The sequence below is a fragment of the Ovis aries genome, chromosome 1 (assembly GCF_016772045.2).
Source record: "Ovis aries strain OAR_USU_Benz2616 breed Rambouillet chromosome 1, ARS-UI_Ramb_v3.0, whole genome shotgun sequence".
In the NCBI taxonomy this organism is placed as follows: Eukaryota; Metazoa; Chordata; class Mammalia; order Artiodactyla; family Bovidae; genus Ovis; species Ovis aries.
In genome coordinates this window covers 153790457-153816912 of record NC_056054.1, presented here as the reverse complement: position 1 = coordinate 153816912, position 26456 = coordinate 153790457, and positions in this window count along the sequence as shown.

Sequence of the window (26456 nt, the reverse complement as noted above, 5' to 3'; positions counted from 1 at the left end):
TTCTTTATGCGGCTATCCAGTTTTTCCAGCACTGCTTACTAAACTGACTGTCTCCATTGTATATTACTGCTTCCTTTGTCATAGACTCACCGACCATATGAACATGGTTTTGTTTCTGGGCTTTCTATTTTGTTCCATTGATCTATGTGCCTGTTTTTGTGTCAGTACTATACTCTTTTGATTAATGTAGCATTATGTATTCTGAAGTCGGGGGTGTGATACCCCTAGATTTGTTCTTTTTTTCGCAAGATTATTTTGGCTTTTGGGGGGTCTTTAACAGTTTGACATAATTTTTATGATTATTTGTTCTAGTTTGGTAATAACTATATGGGTATTTGATAGAAATTGCATTAAATCTGTAGATTGCTTCAGGTAGTATGGACTTTTTAAACATATTAAATATTCTAATCCATGAACATGGGATATCTCCCCACTTATTTGTATCATCTTCAATTTCATTCATCAATGTCTTATAGTTTTCAGAGCATATATAGCTTTTCACCTTCTTGGTTAAAGCTGTTCTTAGTTATTTTAATCTTTTTGATGTGATTTTAAATGGGATTATATTCTTGCTTTCTCTTTGTGGTAGTTCATTATTAGTGTGTGGAAAAGCAATAAATTTATGTACATTAATCTTGTATTTGGCAACTCTGACTTTGGAGTACCTTTTGTACTCAATTGTGTGACTTTTTGTGACCCATGGACTGTAGCCCGCCAGGACCCCTCTGTCTATGGAATTTTCTAGGCAAGAATACTGGAGTGAGTTACCATTTCCAACTTCAGAGGATCTAACCTACCCAGGGATAGAACCCGAGTCTCTTTCATTTTCTGAATTGGCAAGTGAGTTCTTTATTATTAGTGCCACCTGGGAAGCCCTCTGCAACTCTAGTGTATTCATTTAATAGCTCTAGTATTTTTGGTTTTTAACTTTTTGTTGTTTTCTTTATTCTTTTTGGTGCAGTATTTAAGGTTTTCTACGTAGAGAAATATATATCATGTCATCTGCAAACAGTGACAATTTTAATTCTTGTCTTCCAGTTTGGATGTCTTTTATCTCTTTTTCTTGTCTGATTGCTATTTCTAGGACTACCAATACTAAGTTAAATACAAGTGGTAAGAGTGGGCAAACTTGTCTTGTTCTTGACCTTTTAAGAAAAGCTGAAAGCTTTTCATCATTCAGTATGTATTTAGCTATGGATTTGCCATAGATGGACTTTATTATGCTGAGCCATGTTTCTTGTATTACCAACTTGAATGAAGGATTTTTGTTTTTAGTCATAAATGCATTTTGTATGTCAACAAAATGTCAAATGCTTTTCTGTCTATATTGAGATGTTCATATGATTTTAAAATTCATTTTTCTAATGTGATATATCACCTTCTCTAGAATTTTCTTTTATTTGTAGTGTTTGTGTACTTTTAATATCAGGTAATGATGATCTCATAGAATAATTCAAGGAGTATTTACTCCTCTTTAATTTTTAGAAGAGTTTGAGGATTAGTATTACGTCTTTTTCATATGTATAATAGAGTTTCCCTGTGAATTTATCTGGTGCTGTACCTTTGTAATTTTTACTTTTTCAGAGTTTTAGACTATTCACCTAATTTTAATACTAGTCATTAGTCTGTGCAAATAATCTATTTTTTCCTGATTCAGTTGTGGAAAATTGTATATTTCTATAAATTTTTTCATTTCTTTTATGTTGTTCAATTCATAGGCATATAGATGTTTGCAGCATTCTATTATGATTATAATCATCATCTGCAGTGATTTTGGAGCCCCCCAAAATAAGGTTTGCCACTCTTTCCACTGTTTCTCTACCTATTTGCCATGAAGTGATGGGAGTGAATCACCATTATATTGTAGTAGCTCCTATTTTATATTTGTTTATTTGAGTCCTCTCTCTTTTGTTCTTCGTGAGCCTGGATAAAAGTTTATCAATTTTATCTTTAAAAAAGAAGGCATTTTGATTGATATTTTCTTTTCTTTAGTCTCTATTTTATTATTTTTAATAAAATTGGTTCCTATTTTATTGTTATCAATTTCCTCTGTGATCTATATTACTCGCTTCATTTGTCAGACTTTCAGTTCAGATCATTTCAGTCGTTCAATAGTGTCCAACTCTTTGTGACCCCATGGATTGCAGCACAGCAGGCCTCCCTGTCCATCACTAACTCCGGGAGTTCACTCAGACTCATGGCTTCTGAGTCCGTGATGCCATCCAGCCATCTCATCCTCTGTCTTCCCCTTCTCCTCCTGCCCCCAATCCCTCCCAGCATCAAACTCTTTTCCAATGAGTCAACTCTTCGCATGAGGTGGCCAAAGTACTGGAGTTTCAGCTTTAACATCATTCCTTCCAAAGAAATCCCAGGGCGGATCTCCTTCAGAATGGACTGGTTGGATCTCCTTGCAGTCCAAGGGACTCTCAAGAGTCTTCTCCAACACCACAGTTCAAAAGTATCAATTCTTCGGTGCTCAGCCTTCTTCACAGTCCAACTCTCACATCCATCCATGACCACAGGAGAAACCATAGCCTTGACTAGACAGAACTTAGTCAGCAAAGTCATGTCTCTGCTTTTGAATATGGGATCTAGGTTAGTCACAACTTTTCTGCCAAGGAGTAAGCGTCTTTTAATTTCATGGCTGCAGTCACCATCTACAGTGATTTTGGAGCTCAAAAAAATAAAGTCTGACGCTGTTTCCACTGTTTCCCCATCTATTTCCCATGAAGTGATGGGACCAGATGCCATGAGCTTCGTTTTCTGAATGTTGAGCTTTAAGCCAAGTTTTTCATTCTCCACTTTCCTTTCATCAAGAGGCTTTTTAGTTCCTCTACACTTTCTGCCATAAGGGTGGTGTCATCTGCATATCTAAGGTTTTGATAGTTCTCCCAGCAATCTTGATTCCAGTCCAGCATTTCTCATGATGTACTCTGCATATAAGTTGAATAAGCAGGGTGACAATATACAGACTTGACGCACTCCTTTTCCTATTTGGAACCAGTCTGTTGTTCCATATCCAGTTCTAACTGTTGCTTCCTGACCTGCATACAGATTTCTCAAGAGGCAGGTCAGGTAGTGTGGTATTCCCACCTCTCTCAGAATTTTCCACAGTTTATTGTGATCCACACAGTCAAAGGCTTTGGCATAGTCAATCAAGCAGAAATAGATGTTTTTCTGGAACTCTCTTGCTTTTTCCATGATCCAGCAGATGTTGGCAATTTGATCTCTGGTTCCTCTGCCTTTTCTAAAACAAGCTTGAACATCAGGAAGTTCACGGTTCACGTATTGCTGAAGCCTATCTTGGAGAATTTTGAGCATTGCTTTACTAGCATGTGAGATGAGTGCAATTGTGTGGTAGTTTGAGCATTCTTTGGCATTGCCTTTCTTTGGGATTGGAATGAAAACTGATCTTTTCCAGTCCTGTGGCCACTGCTGAGTTTTCCAAATTTGCTGGCATATTGAGTGCAGCACTTTCACAGCATCATCTTTCAGGATTTGAAACAGCTCAACTGGAATTCCATCACCTCCACTAGCTTTGTTCATAACGATGCTTTCCAAGGCCCACTTGACTTCACATTCCAGGATGTCTGACTCTAGATGAGTGATCACACCATCGTGATTATCTGGGTCGTGAAGATCTTTGTTCTACAGTTCTTCTGTGTATTCTTGCCACTTCTTCTTCATATCTTCTGCTTCTGTTAGGTCCAGACCATTTCTGTCCTTTATTGAGCCCATCTTTGCATGAAATGTTCCTTTGGTATCTCTAATTTTCTTGAAGAGATCTCTAGTCTTTCCTATTCCGTTCTTTTCCTCTTTTTCTTTGTATTGATCGCTGAAGAAGTCTTTCTTATCTCTTGCTATTCTCTGGAACTCTGCATTCAGATGCTTATATCTTTCCTTTTCTCCTTTGCTTTTCACCTCTCTTCTTTTCACAGCTATTTGTAAGTCCTCCCCAGACAGCCATTTTACTTTTTTGCATTTCTTTTCCATGCAGATGGTCTTGATCCCTGTCTCCTGTACAATGTCACGAACCTCATTCCATAGTTCATCAAGCACTCTATCTATCAGATCTAGGCCCTTAAATCTATTTCTCACTTCCACTGCATAATCATAAGGGATTTGATTTAGGTCATACCTGAATGGCCTAGTGGCTTTCCCTGCTTTCTTCAATTTGATTCTGAATTTGTTAATAAGGAGTTCATGATCTGAGCCATAGTCATCTCCTGGTCTCTTTTTTGTTGACTGTATAGAGCTTCTCCATCTTTGGCTGCAAAGAATATAATCAATCTGATTTCGGTGTTGACCATCTGGTGATGTCCATGTGTAGAGTCTTCTCTTGTGTTGTTGGAAGAGGTGTTTGCTATGACCAGTGCATTTTCTTGGCAAAACTCTATTAGTCTTTGCCTGGCTTCATTCTTCATTCCAAGGCCAAATTTGCCTGTTACTCCAGGTGTTTCCTGACTTCCTACTTTTGCATTCCAGTCCCCTATAATGAAAAGGACAACTTTTTTGGGTGTTAGGTCTAAAAGGTCTTGTAGGTCTTCATAAAACCATTCAACTTCAGCTTCTTCAGCATTACTGGTTGGGGTATAGGCTTGGATAACTGTGATATTGAATGGTTTGCCTTGGAGATGAACAAAAATCATTCTGTCGTTTTTGAGATTGCATCCAAGTACTGCATTTTGGACTCTTTTGTTGACCATGATGGCTACTCCATTTCTTCTGAGGGATCCCTGTCCACAGTAGTAGATATAATGGCCATCTGAGTTAAATTCACCCATTCTAGTCCATTTTAGTTCACTGATTCCTAGAATGTCGATATTCACCCTTGCCATCTCTTGTTTGACCACTTCCAGTTTGCCTTGATTCATGGACCTGACATTCCAGGTTCCTATGCAATATTGCCCTTTACAGCATCGGACCTTGCTTCTATCACCAGTCACATCCACAGCTGTGTATTGTTTTTGCTTTGGCTCCATCCCTTCATTCTTTCTGGAGTTATTTCTCCACTAATCTCCAGTAGCATATTGGGCACCTACTGACCTGGGGAGTTCCTCTTTCAGTATCCTATCATTTTGCCTTTTCATGCTGTTCATGGGGTTCTCAAGGCAAGAATACTGAAGTGGTTTGCCATTCCCTTCTCCAGTGGACCACATTCTATGAGAAAGCTCCTAGCATCAGATATCCAAAGTACTGGAGTTTCAGCTTCAACCTCAGTTCTTCCAACGGGCATTGAGGAGTGATTTCCTTTAGGATGGACTGGATGGATCTCCTTGCAGTCCAAGGGACTCTCAAGAGTCTTCTCCAACACCACAGTTCAAAGCATCCACTCTTCAGAAGTCAGCTTTCTTTACAGTCCAACTCTCATATACATACATGACTACTGGAAAAACAATGGCCTTGTCTAGATGGACATTTGTTGGCAAAGTAATGTGTCTGCTTTTTTATATGCTTTCTAGGTTGGTCATCAATTTTCTTCCAAGGAGTAAGTATCTTTTAATTTCATGGCTGCAGTGACCATCTGCAGTGATTTTGGAGCCCCCCAAAATGAAGTCTGCCATTGTTTCCACTGTTTCTCCATCTATTTGCCATGAAGTGATGGGACTGGATGTCATGATCTTTGTTTTCTGAATTTTGAACTTTAAGCCAAATTTTTCACTCTGCTCTTTCCCTTTCATCAAGAGGCTCTTTAATTCTTCTTCATTTTCTGTCATAAGAGTGGTGTCATCTCCATATTTGAGGTTATTGATATTTCTCACAGCAATCTTGATTCCAGCTTGTGCTTCATCCAGCCCAGATTTTCCCATGATGCACTTTGCATATAAGTTGAATAAGCAAGGTGACAGTATACAGCCTTGACAAATTCCTTTCCCTATTTGGGACCAGTCTGTTGTTCCATGTCCAGTTCTAACTGTTGCTTCCTGACCTGCATACAGGTTTCTCAAGAGGCAGGTCAGGCGGTCTGATTGTCCCATCTCTTGAAGAATTTTCCACAGTTTATTGTGATTCACACAGTCAAAAGCTTTGGCATAGTCAATAAAACAGAAATAGATCTTTCTCTGGAACTCTCTTCCTTTTCTGATGAACCAGCATATGTTGGCAATTTGATATCTGGTTCCTCTGCCTTTTCTAATGCCAGCTAGAACATCTGGAAGTTCATGGTTCATGTGTTGCTGAAGCCTGGCTTGGAGAATTTTGAGTATTACATTAACAGCGTGTGAGATGAGTGCAATTGTGTGATAGTCTGAACATTCTTTGGCTTTGCTTTTCTTTGAGACTGGAATGCAAACTGACCTTTTTCAGTCCTGTGGCCACTGCTGAGTTTTCCAAATTTGCTTACATAGTGAGTGTAGCTCTTTCACAACATTATCTTTAGCATTTGAAATAGCTCAGCTGGAATATCATCACCTCACTAGTTCTGTTCATAGTGATGCTTCCTAAGGCCCACTCCAGACATAAACTGAAGAAAGTGGGGAAAACCACTAGATCATTCAGGTATGAACTAAATCAAATCTCTAATGATTATACAGTGGAAGTGAGAAATAGATGTAAGGGACTAGACAGAGTGCCTGATGAACTGTGAACGAAGAATCGTGACATTGTACAGGAGACAGGGAACAAAACCGTCCCCAAGAAAAAGAAATGCAAAAAGACAAAATACCTGTCTGAGGAAGCCTTACAAAGAAGGCTATGAAAAGAAGAGAAGTGAAAAACAAAGGAGATAAGGAAAGATATACACATCTGAATGCAGAGTTGCAAAGAATAACAAGGAGAGATAAGTGATCAGTGCAAAGAAAAGGGAGAAAGCAATAGAATGGGAAAGATTAGAGATCTCTTCAAGAAAATTAGAGATACCAAGGGAATATCTGATGCAAAAATGGGCACAATAAAGGACAGAAATTATCCAGACCTAACAGAAGAAGATATTAAGAACAGGTGGCAATAATACACAGTAGAACTATACAAAAAAGATCTTCACGACCCAGATAATCATGATGGTGTGATCAGTCACCTAGAGCCAGACATTCTGGAATGTGAAGTTAAGTGGGCTTTAGGAAGCATCACTATGAACAAAGCTAGTGGAGGTGATAGAATTCCAGTTGACCTATTTCAAATCCTAACAGATGATGCTGTGAAAGAGCTGCACTCAATATGTCAGCAATATTAAATAAATAGAATCAATAATTTTAAACCTTCCTGAAACAATCATTTTCCAATAATATTTTTAAAAATAAATAAAATAAACCTTCCAAAACAGAGAGCATCAGATCCAAAAGGGTTCACTGTTGAATTATCCCAAACTTTTAATGAAACAATTATAACAATACTGTACAATCTCTTTTAGATGATAGAAGCTAAAGGAATACTTCTTAATTAAGTCTAGAATTCAACATCACCTTGATAGCAAAAACAAAGACACTACAAGAAAAGTAAACTGCAGGCCAATGTCTCTCACAAAAACAGATATAAAAATCCTCTATAAAATATTAACAAATTGAGTCCAACAATGTAGAAAAATAATTATACATCATGACCAACTGAGATTTATGTTAGGTATGCAAGAATAATTTAACATTTGAAAATCTACTAATGTAATCCAGCACATTGACCGACTAAAAAAATCACATGATCATAACAAAAGATGTTGAAAAAACATTTGACAAAATCCAGCAGTCATTTATGGTAAGGAATGAAAATAAAAAACCTCTCAGTTAACAAGGAATAGAGAATAACATTTTCAACCTGAAAAAGACTCTCTACAAAAACCTGCATTTAACATCATACTTGACGGTGAGAAACTTGAAGTTTTCCCAGTAAGATCAGGTACAAGTCAAGCAAGCCCTCTCTTCGCCCTCTTTTTCAACATTATACAGTAAATTCTTGCTAATGCAATATGGTAAGAAAGGAAGTGAAAGTACATTTATTGGAAGGAAGATATAAAAGTCTTGTTTGCAGATGGTATGATAATCTATATAAAAAATCTGAAAGAATCAATAAGAAAATTCCTGGAACTAATAAGTGATTTTAATAAGGCTATAGGATACAAAATTAATATACAAAAGTCAATTCCTTCCATATATATAAGCAAAAAACAAGTGGAACTTGAAATTAAAAGCATAATATCATTTACATCAACACTGAATGAAATAAAATAGGCATAAATTTAACAAATAAGATGGTTAGATGGCATCACTAACTCAATGGACATGAGTTTGAGTAAACTCCAGGGGTTGATGATGGACAGAGAGTCGTGGTGTGCTGTAGTCCATAGGGTCGCAAAGAGTCAGACACAGCTGAGTGACTGAACTGATAAGATCTATATGAGGAAATCAACAAAACTCTGGTGAACAACAATAAAAAGAACTAAATAAATGGAGAGATATTCTATAGTCATGAAAAGGAAGACTCAATATTGTCAAGCTATCAATTCTTCCCAATTTCATATCTGTCTTCAATGCAATCTCTGTCAAAATACCAGCAGTTTACTTTATGAATATTGAAAAACTGATTCTAAAATTTACATGGAGAGGGAAAAGACCCAGAATATCCAACGCAATATTGAAGGAGAACAAATTTGGAAGAATGATGCTAACTGACTCACTGCAAAACTATAATAATCCAGACAATATGGTATTGGCAAAAGAACAGACAAATTGATCAATGAAACAGAACAGAGATCCTAGAAATAGACAGACAAACATATATAGAATCAACTGATCTTTGACAAAGGGAACAAAGGTAATTGATTCAACAAATGGTGCAGAAAGCTGGATATCCACATGCAAAAAACATAAATCTAGATGCAAACCTTACATATTTAGTGTCTCCAGTGTGGAAACACTGGAACCCTTGTATACGGTGGGAATGTCAGCTCATGCCTCTGATATGAAGAACAGTATGGAGGTTTCTCAAAACTTAAAAAAAGAACTATTGTACGATCCAGCAATCCTACTTTTGGATCTATATCTCAAAGAACTGAAAATAGAATCTTGAAGAGATACTTATACCTTCATGTTCTTAGAAATATTATTCATAAGAGGATAGAGAGGAAAATAATATAAATATCCACAGATAGAAGGACAGATAGTAAAATTTAAGTATATATTGAATACATACACTAATATTATTCAGATTTGATAAAAGAAGAAAAACTTGCCACATTGAACAACATGGCAGACATTATGCTAAGTGAAAAAGCCAATCACAAAAAGACAAACTGCATGGTTCCACTTATATTAGATATTGAATATGGTCAAACTCATAGAAACAGAGAATAAAGTGATTATTTCCAGCGACTAGAGGCAGGGTAAAATGGGTAGTTGCTGTTTAATGGGTAAATATTCAGTTAGGCTAAGACAAATAAGTTCCAGTCCCATCACTTCATGGCAAATAGATGGGGAAACAGTGGAAACAGTAGAAGACTTTATTTTGGGGGGCTCCAAAACCATGGTACATGGTGACCGCAGCCATGAAATTAAACGACACTTACTCCTTGGAAGGAAAGTTATGACTAACCTAGACAGAATGTGAAAAAGCAGAGACATTACTTTGCCAACAAAGATCCATCTACTGAAGGTTATGGTTTTCCAGTAGTCATGTATGGATGTGAGAGTTGGACTATAAGGAAAGCTGAACACTGATGAATTGATGCCTTTGAACTGTATTGTTGGAGAAGACTCTTGAGAGTCCCTTGGACTGCAAGGAGATCCAATCAGCTAAAGGAGATCAGTCCTGGGTGTTCATTGGAACAACTGATGTTGAGACTGAAACTCTAATACTTTGGCCACCTCATGTGAAGAGTTGACTCATTGGAAAAGACCCTGATGCTTGGAGGGATTGGGGGCAGGAGGTGAAGGGGATGACAGAGGATGAGATGGCTGGATGGCATCACCGGCTCGATGGACATGAGTGTGGGTAAACTCCGGGAGTTGGTGATGGGCAGGGAGGCCTGGCGTGCTGCAGTTCATGGGGTCACAAGGGGTCGGACACGACTGAGCCACTGAACTGAACTGCATATTAATTGTAATCAACTGATTACCAGTTACCATTTACTTAACTATATCCCCTGAAAATGATTTTTTAAATTGCAATACTGACAGTTGCCCAGGGACTGCGTGTACTATGGCAGCCTTCTCACTGCTCTAGGCATATAAATAAATAGGCAACTTGATGATGCATATCAAAAGCCTTAAGAATATAAGAAAATATAGATATTGCTCCCAATTTCTGGCTAAGGTAAGCAATGATTTGTTGTGCCCAAGGTCCAGTAGCTTTCCCCAATCTATTTGGCATACATCAATCATCTAGTGTTAATTTTTAACATATGCATAAATAATATTTTCCATATTTTTTGACTATATAATTCTTTGTGAAGTATTTGCTAATCTGATTTCATAACAGCCCATGTTTTCATTTGATGGTAAAAATTATCAGAAAACAATTTTTAACTTGATATTTTCTTTCCCTTTTGCTTTTTGCTTTTGCTTTCCCTTTTGCTTTGAGAAAAAGAACAGTACATGGCTGTCCATGTGCTTCCTCAAAATAAACTTTCATTCAGCAACTGCTGATAAGGTACAGTGTCGTATCAGGTACAGTGCTGTACCTTGTATCAGGTACAGTGTTAGGTGCTAGGGCTAAGGCAGTGAATTACAAAAACAAGCAAAAACTCTGTCTTTATAGAGCACTAATCCCAAAGAAAGTGAAAGGGAAAGTTGCTCAGTCATGCCCGACTCATTGCAACCCGATGGACTATACGGTCCATGGAATTCTCCTGGCCAGAATACAGGAGTGGATAGTCTTTCCCTTCTCCAGGGGGGTCTTCCCAACCCAGGGATTGAACCCAGGTATCCCACATTGTAGGCAGATTCTTTACCAGCAGAGTTACAAGGGAAGCCCATTCCCAAAGAAAGGCAATGCCAAAGAATGTTCAAACTACTGCACAATTACACTCATCTCATAAGCTAGCAATGTAATAATTAAAATTCTCCAAGCTAGGCTTCAACAGTATGTGAACCAAGAACTTCAGATGTTCAACCTGGATTTAGAAAAGGCAGAGGAGCCAAAAATCAGATTGCCAACATCTGTTGGATCATAGAAAAAGCAAGAGAATTTCAGAAAAAGGATCTACTTCTTCATTGCTATCCTAAAACCTTTGACTGTGTGTATCACAACAAACTGGAATATTCTTAGAGATGGGAATATCAGACCACCTGACCTATCTCCTGAGAAATCTGTATGCAGGTCAAGAATCAACAGTTAGAACTGGTCATGTAAGAATAGGCTGGTTCTAAATTGGGAAAAGAGTATGCCAAGACTGTATATTGTCACTCTGTTTATTTAACTTATATGCAGAGTACATCATGCAAAATACTGGACTGGATGAAGCACCAGCTGGAATCAAGATTGCCAGGAAAAATATAAATAGCCTCAGATATGCAGATGATACTACGCTTATGGCAGAAAGTGAAGAGGAACTAAAAAGCTTCTTGATGAAGATGAAGAGGAGAGGAAAAAAGTTGGCTTAAAATTCAACATTTAAAAATCTGAGATCATGGCATCTGGTTCCATCACTTCATGGCAAATAGGTGGGGAAACAGTGGAAACTGTGACAGACTCTATTTTTAGGGGCTCATGGACATGAGTTTGAGCAAACTCCAGGAGTTGGTGATGGACAGGGAAGTCTGGTCTGCTACAGTCCATGGGGTCACATAGTAAGACACAACAGAGCAACTGAACTGAACTGAACTGAGATGGACTATATTAAGGTAAAACATGTTCAAGCACTCAGGGTCATCATCGACACATATACTTCACTATATTCACTTGTATTATATCTATAATCCTGTATCAAACACTGTACTTGCCTAGAGATACAGTTAACAGTATTTACAATAAAGAAAACCTGCATTGTAAGACTTGGAATGTGAAAGCGGTTTCAGAATGTTTCCTACTATTCATCAACAGTCGAGTTTTCTCCATCTTTTTCTTGATTCTAGTGTGATATGTTTGCTATGTTAGATTTTGTATTTATTTGTGGTTATGTTTTGGAGAAGGCAATGGCGACCCACTCCAGTACTCTTGCCTGGAAAATCCCATGGATGGAGGAGCCTGGTGGGCTGCAGTCCATGGGGTCGCTAAGAGTTGGACATGACTGAGCGACTTCACTTTCACTTTTCACTTTCATACGTAGGAGAAGGAAATGGCAGCCCATTCCAGTGTTCTTGCCTGGAGAATCCCAGGGATGGGAGCCTGGTGGGCTGCCATCTATGGTTCCAATAGAGTTGGACATGAATGAAGAGGCTTTGCAGCAGCAGCAGCAGCAGCAGCAGTGCTTATGTTTGTGTTTCTGAGTGTGTGTGTGTGTGTGTGTGTGTGTGTGTGTATGTGTGCGTGTATGTGTATGTCCCCACATATGTAGGGCTTCCCTGGTAGCTCAGCTGGTAAAGTGGTCCCCTGGAGAAGGGAATGGCAAACCACTTCAGTATTCTTGCCTTGAGAACCCCATGAACAGTGTGAATTGTATAAAACACTTAAGACCCCTCTCTTTAACTACTTGTTATTAGCAAAAAAAGGAAACTTGCACCATCTTCCTCATTCCTTCCCTTTTCTCCACAACTCAGTTTTAACAGTTTTTATTTTATATAAACTCTATATACTTTAATCGCTGAATTTCTCACGAAAGATACCCTTTGACTTCAAGCTATTAAACATAAGCTAATAAAAAGGATTATTTCCAATTAATTAATTAATTTTTATTTGTTCACTTATTCAGTTTGAAATTACCATTTTAAAATTATTTTGAAATAATTTTTAAAGCATTAATTTTTAAATTATTTTGAAATTGTTTTTATTATAATATTTTTAGCCTATTCTCTTATTCTTATTCCTGCCTTGTTTTTTATCAATTTGATTTTTAGTTGAATATATTAATTTCTCACTACTAGTCCTTTGCTAGGGTTTTCCAAAACACTTCTTAGCTGACTGTAGCTTTCCTTCAACAAGGGTTAATATGAAAAATATATGTTGTTTTTTACAGCCAATATAATTTTGTCTATATTCTTTGTAGCTTGGAGACAACTTTGGTAGATATAAGTTCCTAATATCACATTTTTCTCTTGAGTCTTTTTGTAGTGTTGATCTGTTATGTTTTGGCAATGAATATTGTAGCCAAACTGATTATCTGAGTCTTCACGTTTAATCTATCTGATTTCCATTTCAAGTAACATACCCTTTTTCACCTAGAAGAGATTCTTTCATTATAAATCCAATAAATATACTATGATACGTTTTAGTGTATCTGTGTTCCTTTACTTTGATATTCTCCTTCACAATTTCAACTTTTCATATATTGTATCTTTGATGGTCTTTATCATTAGTTATTCTCTAATTATTTTAACTTGGTTTCCTTTTGACAATTTCTATGTCACTCCTCTGTGAACTCTACTCTTCAGTTTCCTTTCTTCCTATATATCCTCTTCATTTGCTGTTTTTTCCCTCAGTTCTTAACTGATTTTCATTAAAGTTGTGATCAAATTCTATTAGTTTTGTATTAATGTTAGAATGTTCGGTTAAAGTCTTTATCTGCTTCAAAGTCTCAGTTTTCTTCTGCGTGTTATTTTTCTGTAGATAAGTTTACTTTTTCCCCTCCCCAAACATGTTTTCTTGTAGTAATGTATACAATACTTTACCTATTCCTCATTTTTGAGGATATTTTTCTTTGAGTTGGGTTGTATGAGAAGAAAATAGCAGGGGATAACAATTGTTGTTTAGTGGCTAAGTCATGTCTGTCTCCTTTGTGACCCCCTGGACTATAGCCCTCCAGGTTCCTCTGTCCATGGGATTTCCCAGGCAAGAATACTAGAGTGAGTTGCCATTTCCTTCTCCAGGGGATAACAATGGCCATATGATGTTTGCCACTTTATTTGCTGATATTAAGAGCCTATATATATAACATAAATATGGGTCTTCCCAGGTGGTACAGCAGTAAAAATTCTGCCTGCCAATGTAGGAAATGCAGGAGATGCAGGCTCGATCCCTGGATCAGGAAGATGCCATGAAGCAGGAAATGGCAACCCATTTCATTATTCTTTCCTGGAAAATGCCATGGACAGAAGAACCTGGCAGGCTACAGTCCATGGGGTTGCAAAGAGTTGGATATAACTCAGCCACTGAGCACACATGCACAAGTATATATATTAGCAACTATTTTTTCATATGCAGTCATGCCATACTTTAAAAAGTGTAGAACCCCATATAGTAATACTTTATACATCTTTATAAATTCTCATTTACTGAAGTTAAAACCTTTTATCATAGACAGTTCTATCAGAATACCATAAACCTCTTTAAACCTTGAAAGCAGTAAGAAGTTCAGCACAGAAAATTAACTGCTCACAAATGTGTTGAAAAGACTGAGGAGTAAAGGTTAGGGAAAGCCACCAATGGATCTCAGGTTTGCTACTAGCTTTGGGGGAATTATGAAGTTGCTATTTTGAACACAGCTCAAAAGGTACAGGAAATCATGACTGATGGTTACTGTAGTGCTGGCTGTAGCACCAAGAAAGTGATTCTTAGGGACAATGGCCAGTGCACACTAAAATCTCATGTCCTCTATATCCATGCTTTCCCTTGCTGTTGCAAGAGGAAGAAAAGAGCTGTGTTTCACTTCTGCCTTCCAGATCTAACAAGAGGGAATTCATGTTATTATGATCTAAACCAAAGCCCCACAACAAAAGATTCTAGGAAATTTGTTTCCCAGACATCAACTTCGAAACTATAGGAGAGAGCACAGAAGGTGGTGAAAATGGCCCTGACTACCAACAATCAGTCTGGCACAATCATCCTTTGGTTGCTTAGCACCAATACATAGCCTCCTACTCAACTGTATCTCCCAAACAACAATGGCAATAAGATCCCATGACTACCTAGCATCAAGTGACTATCTGGTGTTTCCTCAAATTCCCATCAAGTCCTATATGCAGCATTAGATGATGTTTATATCTTTTCTAATTCATTCAGAGATACAATGTTTTGCAAACTAAAGACAAAAATAAAAGTCACCTTCATCAACATACTTTATATAAAGTTGCTTGGAAAAGAGAAAGACTTTTATTTTTATTTTCTTTTTTTTGAGTAAAAGAGGTTTTATTTTTATTTATTTTATTTATACATATTTTTATTTTACTTTATTTTACTTTACAATTCTGTATTGGTTTTGCCATACATCAACATGAATCCGCCATGGGTGTACACGTGTTCCCAATCCTGAACCCCCCTCCCACCTACCTCCCCGTACCATCTCTCTGGGTCATCCCTGTGCACCAGCCCCAAGCATCCTGTATCCTGCATCGAACCTAGACTGGTGATTCGTTTCTTACATGATAGTATACATGTTTCAATGCCATTCTCCCAAATCACCCCACCCTCTCCCTCTCCCACAGAGTCCAAAAGACTGTTTTGAGAAAGACTTTTAAAAAGGCAATTGATATGATACAAAACAGTGAAGAAAATAAGCATATTTCTTTAGTCTTCTCTTAACAATTGGTATTTATTGCTATTTAAAATTTCTCTACCTATGGCTGATTCATGCTGAGGTTTGACAGAAGACAACAACATTCTGTAAAGCAATTATCCTTCAATTAATAAATTAAAACACAGTAAAAAAAAATTAGCTGTCATCTTTCACTTTTCACTCTATGTTGCATTTGTCCATAGCATCTCAAAACTTCGCTATATTTTGTTTTGTATAGTGACTCAAATTTTTATTCCAAAAGTGTCTGATCTTGCTTGTATTTGATTGTTGTAGTTTTTTCTTTTTGTAATCATTAGTTGTGGAAATACTAAGAAGCTTTCAGAGAATCTACTGGTTGACAAAATCCTCTCTGCCCCACTTGGGTAACATAAATTCTATTACTCTTTCAATTAGGATTATAACTGCAAACAGTTGGCCTTTACCTGTTAGTTTTGTTCCACTATAAACTTATAAGATAGTTTTCTCTCATTACTAATTCATTGAAATCATCATTGTGTCCTTGTAAAAGTATTTCTCCATTGGGAACTAAGACTTCTAAACTATCAAGAGCAGTCAATAATATACAGGGGAAACAAGAAATTCTTGAGGGGAAACCCAGGTTCTGTCCTTGGGTTGGGAAGATCCCCTGGAGGAGGACATAGCAACTCACGCCAGTATTCTTGCCTGGAGAACTCCATGGACACAGGAACTAGTGGGCTACAGTCCATGGGGTCACAAAGAGTCAGACACCACTGAGCAATTAACATGAACTTCAGGGATTATAAAGAAAGAGGTCACTCTCATTTTAACCATTGATTCTCCAATCTGGTTTCTTACTAAGATATTAAAAGCATCATTTATGGTTGTCAGAGCATAAAGTAACATTTTTAGAACATTTCTCCAACTTAACTGTTATTATGTATAAAATAGCATAAATAAGTCTTATCTAAGCCACTCTACTGTATTACTGGACCAACTGCTTCTGGGTGATGAAGTAAAGAGTAAGGTAAATGATCCCCTTGGGTATGTGTCTATTGCTTCACTCCTTTCCTATAAAACGAATGCCTTGATCAGGAGGAGCATAGTATATAGCATCATGGCAGCAAACAATGCATTCTGTAGATCCATGGATGATCATGAGGGAAGAAAAATTAGAGGAAGAGAATGGAAATTCTTATCTAGAGTAAGTGGCAGTACCAAGGGGTGGGGGGAAGGGATTTCTGCCCCTTCTATGATTCAAAGGGTAAAAATTCATTAAACTTCCCTAGAACTTACTGCCACTCTTCCCTCCATGAGCATATGGTATATGTAGGGTGCCTAGTTGATCTTCACCGTAGGAATTTGGTCATTAAGCAGCGGAAGTAGCCAGATTTACCATGGTGATGAGAAGCTTATGTATTTGAGACTGAGTCAATTTTATACCAGCATGTTTTCAGTTTGTTAATGAGCTTACTGAGTAAGCACTAGGTGACAGGTAAAGAGGCAGATTAACAGCCACAATATGAGAAATCTTATTTTACTTGATTATTGCAAGTCTCCTCCACAAAAGCATTCTTTTGAAAACATTTACTTAAGCAATGAATATCTTTGCATCCTTTGCCAATTTTTAGAAGTTCACCCTTAAGCTTTTTAACTAAATCTTTCCCTAATGTTTTAATTGCACTGCTTCTAAGGTGCTTACTACTGGGTGAGTCATTAGTCCTGCACCTGATTGCTAATCTCCAAGAACTGATGTATATTTGACCTCCAGCAAATACTTTTTCCAACCAAAATGAACAACCAGATGCCATGCTCAACATTCTGCCCCTAAGAGGATTTCCCTTCATTATTATCCTTTAGGATTATGATGATTAATTTTATGTGTCAACTTTACTGGTCTGAGGGGTATCCAAATATTTGGTCAAACATTATTCTGAGTGTTTCTGTGAGGGTGTAGTTGTGGATGAGATTAACATTTAAATCAGTAGACTGAGTAAAGTAGATTGCCCTTCCTAGTGTGGGTGGGCCTCATTCAATCTGTTAAAGTCTGGAATGGAACAAAAAAGCTGTTCCTCTCACGAATAAGCAAAACTCCTCATGCCTGCCTGATTGAATAGGAGCATAAATATTTTCTTGCCTTTACGCTGAAACTAAAACTTCAGTTCTTCTTGGGTCTGAAGCTTACCAGCTCTCAGACTGCAGCTACACCATTGGAGCTTCTGGATTTCCAGTTTGCTGACTACAGATCTTGAGTCCTCTTAGTCTCCATAGTCACACAAGATAATTCCTTATAAAAATGAATAAATAACTTATGTGTATGTTTGTATATGTGTATGTTTGTATATGTGTATGTTTGTATATGTGTATGTTTGTATATGTGTATATGTGTACATGTAAATTTCTTCTCCCTGTCAGTTGTTTCTGTGAAATTTCATATCAGACTACATGAGTGAATTGGAGGAGAGATGACAGTTCAGTAGAATTAGGTCCCATGAGAGTCTGAGCTACCTGATCATGTAACTTATTCATGGTTCCAGAAACTGTAAAGGCCTGACTCTAGGGATCTGTGTATCTGATAAAAGCTAATCATGTTGCATAGCTGAAATCATATGGTTATTAGGTCAGATGTCTCATACAGTCTATACTAAGTTTCTTTAGTAAAGTTGGAGATTTTTTATTTTATTATTTTCTTTTCCTTATGTTTTAATTGGAGGATAATTGCTTTACAATATTGTGTAGTTTCTGCTTTACAAGGGAGTCTTTTTAAATATGAGAGTAATTATCTGCAGAAGAAAAGGCATGTGTTTGCTCTTAGAAATTTATTTTTCTCTTCTTGTGAATTATTAAAGGGTTCTCACTGGTTATCTCTAATTGTCCAGACATTTTATGTATTCTTAGATTGACTGAATCACACCCCAAGTGGAGGAGCGGCTACTCATTCAACCTTATTTTGTTCTGTACTCAAGTCAATTTAGTAGCCTTGCTTAACATACAGGTCATAGCAGTATACTTCTTAAAAAAAAAAAAAAAAAAGCAATAGAGAGCAATATACTTTTTGCTAACAACTAGGAAGGTAAGTTATAGTATAGACTTGCAACAGTGTTGCAGGGTGTTTTATTGAGGGATTCAGCTTACTCTGTATTTAAGGGATCTGTGGCTATGACCAAAAGAACTTCTCCTTCCAAAATGGTTATTCAAATAAGGTCTCTGGGTAGAAATTTTCTCTTTTATCTTCATTTTTAAAATGTGACATTGCATTTCAGTCTGGTGCTCATTCATTTCAGTGCTAGAATCTCTATGATCAATATGTTCTACCAGATGTACCTAAAGTAAAAATTATTACTGTACAAGCTCCACTGTACACATAAGTAACCACACTGCCTGTTAAATCACTGACAGTTAAGGGTTGTGGTTTGGCTTCTCCTAATCTGGAATACTGGCATGATCATTAATAACAAGGAGTCTATTCTCCCCCTTGTTATCCCCTGCCTGAAGAAGACATCTAATGTAGAGGCTTTAAGAACACTGATGCTGGCTTCATAAGTTTTCTATGCTATGGTGATATAAATATATAAATGTCCCCTGAAGACCTCCAAAGAGATATTACAAAAGATAAATCCATTACAGCATCCTTGTATCTTTTAGATATAAGATTTATTCACAGACATTATATCAAAAAAAAGTTATGGCACTTCAAATTCATTTAAAATGGGATACAGTTTAGGTTAGGTTTTGAGTATCCATCCAAGCACATCAGCCAAGTAACACATTTAATCCAGAATTTCTAGTAGTGGAAAATACTGTTAAAGTCAGCCCACTTTAAATTATTTTTTCTCCTTGAATGTTTTTGTGTATTTGGAACAAATTTCTATACACATTGGCCCATAATTTGGCTGATATAAATGATCAAAACTTTGTTCTTTGTGTACTTCCTCTGTCCTCTAAGTTCATACTTTGGACTCAATCCTATCAGAAATTCTTGAATATAAGTTAATTACTTTTGGAAGTGATAATAATTGATAAAATGGATACTGTAAAGGTCAGTGATTGTTTTAGGTGAAGATAATACAGGGTCTTCAAATAAAAAGAGTATAATCTCATTGAAAGTGAAAGAAAAGAAGTGAAAATGTTAGTCACTCAGTCATATCTGACTCTTTGCCACCCCATGGATTGTAGCCCGCCAGCCTCCTTTGTCCATGGATTCTCCAGGCAAGAATACTGGAGAAGGTAACCATTCCCTTCTCCACGGGATCTTCTCAACCCAGCAGTCAAACCCAGGTCTCCTTCATTGCAGGTGGATTCTTCACCTATCCATCTGAGCCCTTAGGGAAGCCCCTGTCTTAGACAGAAGAAAAGGAATTGGTAAGGAAGGATCGGTAAGATTTGGGTATTCCATGTACTTGGATTCATCCAAATCTTTTCAAATGTCCTCAGTATGATCTTTAAGACATTACTATTTCTTAGCCAACAAAACATCTTAAGAGTTCTGAGTTAAACTTGTTTATAGTTCTGTCTTGCAGAATGAAACTTCAGATATGGCTTGAGAAACATTGACTTTTTTGTTATAAGACATAAAATATACTTTCAGATAAAGCACACGAGCATGTTCTTTGTGCCATGAACTGAGTATTTGAAGGCCTAAAATTGCCATTTTATTATTTTTGTTAATTCTCTACTGCATCCAGAATAAAAGCTTAATATATGTATATATATGTGTGTGTGTATATATATATATATATATATATATATATATGTAATCATTTCTACTACAGAACTATTGCACAGCAGTCATTTGGTGACTTAATCCATTGTCTTCCCTAGGCACATTATTCCAGGCTGCTACCAGCTAATGAAATATTTTCTGTGACATTCCAGGGACTAAAAGTATCCCATATTCCACTAAAGATGAGAGATTACTATTACATTAGTATCCAAGAAGTTCAGATACCATAAAAACTAGATACACACATATAAAATTATATGTATGTTTAAATTTACATATTTCTTAATTCTTGATTCCAAGAGATACTTGTGTTTATAACTGCTTTTGATATTTAAAACCTAGTTCGACAAATTTAACATATACAGGTCCTAGGATCAGGGAAATAACAAATTAGAATTATAATTTTACAGCTGAAGGTATTTTTTTCCCTTATTATTTTTACTATGATATTTTTTTTAGGAAAATGGTGCCTAAGCTAATTCAAAAGAGGGAAATTTTACTATAAATAAAAACACAAAAACAAGCCTCAGGAAAAGTGTGATACAGGGCTTTTGTGGGACTTTTGGCAAAAAGAAATTATTAGACTTTCATTGTGACATTTTGCTCCTAATGAGATCTTAGTTACCATTTATTCTTTGGTGTGTTAGTACTATTTAGTTCAGCTTCTCAAGGAAGGCAAACCATCCTGGTTGCTGATTAGCAAAGAATTTCCCTGGGATCATATGGTCACATTTGAAACAACAGCTATGACTACAGAGGAAGGATCATGAGGCACAACAGTGCTCTCAGACCCACTCTTTCAACCAGGTACACGTAGTGTTCACTTCCAGAAGAATATAACACAGACGGAAGCAGCCAAAAGATCTGCTTTATACATTTCCTCTTCATTTAATTTTTATTTATTTTTTAGAAGCTTTGTTTAGCTAGTTTGCTGTGGGAGAAAATTATCATGGTATAGAATGCTATGCTTGAAAACTACCAAAACCAGACTGATTCAGCAACGTGGTTTTGGGAAGATGTGGCCCCAGCTAAAAGAACTTAAGCTCCAAAGTGAATTTGAAGCTTCCAAGTTACCTGTGAGGAGTAGAGTCTTTTCTGAGTAATTAGAGTGATTCCAAAATTCCTATAAGATTTCCAGGTGATTTGAATAGGAATCTCAGGAAAAAATAAAAGAGAACACATCATAATCCATTAATGCTTTTAAAGAATTCCTAGAACTTATCCATTCATTTTATGTCAAAATTCAATACTTAGTGTTTTTTATTATCAGATATTATAAGAATGACTTGAAACAAGCCTGAGTCATCTGATAATGTTATAAGTGCATGCTGATGAAATGTGCGGGATCCGTAATACTGCAGTTACCCATGTATAAAGTTGCTCAGACCAGTGATGTTGTGATACCCTATCAGACAGACTACCGTTATTTCTATTTGCTTTTATGTGCCCAGTATAGATACAAAATCTTTATCCAGAATTAAATCAAATATCTGTAATTTCACCAATCTTTGAATCTTTATAGCACTTTATGCTTGCTTAGGAAAAGGAAATGGCAACCCACTCCAGTGTTCTTGCCTGGAGAATCCCAGGGATGGGGAAGCCTGGTGGGCTGCCATCTCTGGGGTTGCACAGAGTCGGGCATGACTGAAGCGACTTAGCAGCAGCAGCACCATGCTTGTTTAGGACTCTGATCTACTCTATACAGGTTTTTTTTTTTTTTTTTTAACCTCTTATTTTCATTTTACCATGAGGGAAAAATTATGTCTTATTTATTATAGCATCTTCCACAACACTTTATGCACAATACTCTGTGCATAATAGGTCCACAATACAAGCTTCATTTACACCAATTAATAAGAAAATACTATATTTTGAAGAAAAGACTGACTTCATTATATTTTTCCTTTAAGAAAAGTTGTCATGCATACTTGGGAGCAGTAATTATTAATTACAGTAAAAAATATGTCACACCTATTTATTCCTATCCATAAAAGGTGTACATAGGGCAATCTGTTCATCAGTCCATCTTAAATACTCAATTCTTATCACCAACTCTATTACCATTGTAAGAAGTCCCTACAACTTGCAGGAAATTCTCATTATGGAATATCAGACTTGCAAGCTCCTTGTTATTACTGTAGATGGCACCATGAAAAGAAGCTCTTCTTGTTTTCTGAAAGCCATACCTGTATCATTTTCTGTCCAAACTTACTGGCTTTTCTCTACTGTCATGGGGAGTTTTGATTTATGTCGCTCACTGTGAGGATTCAGAGAATAAGTTGATGCCAGTTCCTGTGTACTCTCTGGTACACATATAATAGTTTGTCTGCTACTGTCATTTTCCTTTCACTTGACATTACAAATTGACAAAAAGGAAACTACTGGCAATCACGCATACACACACACATGCATGTATGCAACAAATATGCATACATACACAAATAATCAACACGTATTAACCTTAGTTAGAAAAGAAAAGTAAAATAAAAACTTAATGAAATTTACAAAAGAAGAGATACTTAATAAAGTTTATAATTCATTTAGTTCCCTCCCCCACCATACAAAATTTTCTTGAATTGTGTATGTATCATGATTATTTTATTAGTACATGGAAATTTGCAACATTATGTCTTGAATATTGCCTAAGCTAAAACTTTCCAAAATTGGTCTAAAATCTTAATGATGAGAAATATCCTGTGACTTTCAAAGATCTTTTTTAAAAGTTCATGCTTGGAATATTCCATCATAAGGTCATTAGCCATAGACACATATATACAGGTATATATCACTCACTCTGAGCATTCAGTAAATAAGTCAATGTGTGTTCCCCTGTACTCTATGATACACAGGAAAACAAATGGTCTCAACACAAATGGTTTTTATTAAAAAAGTAACATTTTAAAATGTGCATAAATATGTAATTATTAAAGGTTTAGATGGATGTTTAAAACCAAGTGACTGCTACTTCCAGTAGAGTTTCATTCTGAAACAGTGTTTTGCAGTGGTTAAATATACGGGCTTTACCAATAGATCATTGTTTCTAAATACAGGTTATACCAAATAAAAAATGTGGGACCTTAGGCTAATTAATATCTCATAAACTCAGTTTTCTTATTTTTAAAATCAGAGTAATGAGTACCTACTTCATAAGATTGTTGTAAGGATTCAATATCAGTGCCTGCACTTTTAATGAATGTAAGCTATTGTTACTATCATAATAAGTTCACACAAATGGAAAGCAGAGAAAATATAAAAACCTGGTAAAAACCTGTGGATATGTTGAATTATTTCCTTTGACAATACAAAGCATAATTTCAATTATTTTCTTCTCAGGATATACAAAGATGAAAAAAAAATGAGACTAGAAGAAAATAGATTGGTAGCTAGATTATAATGTGATAGTTTGAATTCCTTAGAAGAAGAAAAGTATATAGTTCATTCTACAGATACTGAGCTTTGCTTTGATGTGATTTTGCTCTCGCCAATGGGATGTGAGTCAGAATCTAGTTAGAAATATAAACTACACAATTCAGATAATTGAATGTCAATTAATGTTAATAACTAACTATTGGAAGGAAATTGGTTAAAAAGCAAAAAGAAATCCTTCTTCATCATGGAGATATTAATAATAACTGTGTGAAAGCATTACCATCCCTAAAGCTGAGGATGAAAAGGGAAGATGTTGAAATTGTTAAAATAAAAGTTTAAAAGAAAACCTTCATGGATGTGGAGTCTACACTGTTATAAAGGTTGGTTCCGGTACCTTAGAACCTCTGATAATGGACTCCAGAGAAAGAACTTGAATACAAACCTTAAGGGGCAGTACTTGCTTGATCTCAATTCCTTTGGAGTTCAAAAGAAGGACTTCACTGTAAGTGGAATATAGACATTTGCGGATGGGACTTTGATTAGCTGGTTGTGGTGGCCCTGAACAGGCACAGAGACAAGACGCTGGTTTTAGACATTTCAGAGAACTCCAATTTGCAGTCAACTAGTACTACAAAGGTAATGATGAATGCTGGGGCTGTTCATGGGGAGAGTAGTTTCTTTTTCCTCCTTCACACTTTGACTCCTGATCTCCTCTATAACTGGATCTGTAGCTGTCCAGAAGAGCCCTGCCTAGATTAACTAACTTCTTGGTGACCACCAGACAAATAAGCAATAATTTCATGGCAAATAGTTGTTATATGTCACTGAGTTTTAGAGTAGTTTGTTACAGAGTAACAGACGACTCATACAACTCAAACGGTTCAGTTCAGTTCAGTCGCTCAGTCATGTCCGACTCTTTGCGACCCCATGAATCGCAGCACGCCAGGCCTCCCTGTCCATCACCAACTCCAGGAGTTCACTCAGACTCACGTCCATTGAGTCAGTGAGGTCATCCAGCCATCTCATCCTCTGTCGTCCCCTTCTCCTCCTGCCCCAATCCCTCCCAGCATCAGAGTCTTTTCCAATGAGTCAACTCTTCACATGAGGGGGGCCAAAGTACTGGAGTTTCAGCTTTAGCATCATTCCCTCCAAAGAAATCCCAGGGTTGATCTCCTTCAGAATGGACTGGTTGGATCTCCTTGCAGTCCAAGGGACTCTCAAGAGTCTTCTCCAACACCACAGTTCAAAAGCATCAATTCTTCGGTGCTCAACCTTCTTCGCAGTCCAACTCTCACATCCATACATGACCACAGGAAAAACCATAGCCTTGACTAGACAGACCTTAGTCGGCAAATACAACTCAATAGGTAGTTAAATAAGAATGAAGATGAATAGGTGGATAATAGAGCAACATCTGTAAGAGCAGGGATTTCATTTATTTGAGTTACCATTATATTTCCCTCTTTATTAAAATAGTGCCTGATAAATAGTGATCATCAAAATAATTAACAAGTGAGTGAATATATGATTATAAATATTTAAATCTAGTATGTTTAACTTTGTATAATTAATATTTTCCAGTTATTAAAAATTCTTTCAAATTTTAATTCCCAAAGACACTTATGGATATACCATAATGTGCTCTATAATCTCTTGGAGAGGAACATTTAGTTGGTTTCTAATTTGCTTTATTATGATTGAAGTGCAGTAAATAATTTAATAACTGCATATAATCCATTATCTCTAATTTTTTCATTTGGGTTTTATTTATAAAAGTGAAATTCTGGGTCAAAATATATACACATCATATATATGAAGATACATACTTAGATATTACATATATTATTTTATTACAAATATTAAATATTGTGTATACAAAAGATGGCAATAAATCTATCTATATAAGTACTATATAGAAAAATTAACATTTGGAATTACATTTTATATTTAAGTCTATGATCCTTTAGAGCTATAATGTATTTATTCATAAAGTCCTATGTTTGGCTCATATTACCTTTATGATTTAGAAATTTGAATCAATTTTTTTCTTACAATTTTCACCATCTATGAAGTGGGTGTTGTAAAGCTACTTAATGGATATATTTGATGACTAAATTAGTTAATTTATCTAACATGCTTTGTGGTGAAACATACTAGCATTATTGATTTATGGTTGACTTTTTTTTTTTTAAACTTAATTATTAGTTTTTCAATTTTATTTTATTTTATTTTTTTTAAATTTTAGTTTTTTATTTTTTAAATTTTAAAATCTTTAATTCTTACATGCATTCCCAAACATGAACCCCCTCCCACCTCCCTCCCCATAACATCTTTCTGGGTCATCCCCATGCACCAGCCCCAAGCATGCTGCATCCTGCGTCAGACATAGACTGGCGATTCAATTCACATGATAGTATACATGTTAGAATGTCATTCTCCCAAATCATCCCACCCTCTCCCTCTCCCTCTGAATCCAAAAGTCCGTTATACACATCTGTGTCTCTTTCCCTGTCTTGCATACAGGGTCGTCATTGCCATCTTCCTAAATTCCATATATATGTGTTAGTGTACTGTATTGGTGTTTTTCTTTCTGGCTTACTTCACTCTGTATAATCGGCTCCAGTTTCATCCATCTCATCAGAACTGATTCAAATGAATTCTTTTAACGGCTGAGTAATACTCCATTGTGTATATGGTTGACTTTTAAATAATAGATTCAATTGACATGGGACAATATTCTACATGATATTTTTCACTTAATATTAAGTTTATTACAGTTACAAAGAGAATTGAAACTTATTAAGACATTAAAATATTTAGACAAAAATAAGCTATGAGTAACAGATTACTTGCCCACAGTAGTAGATATAA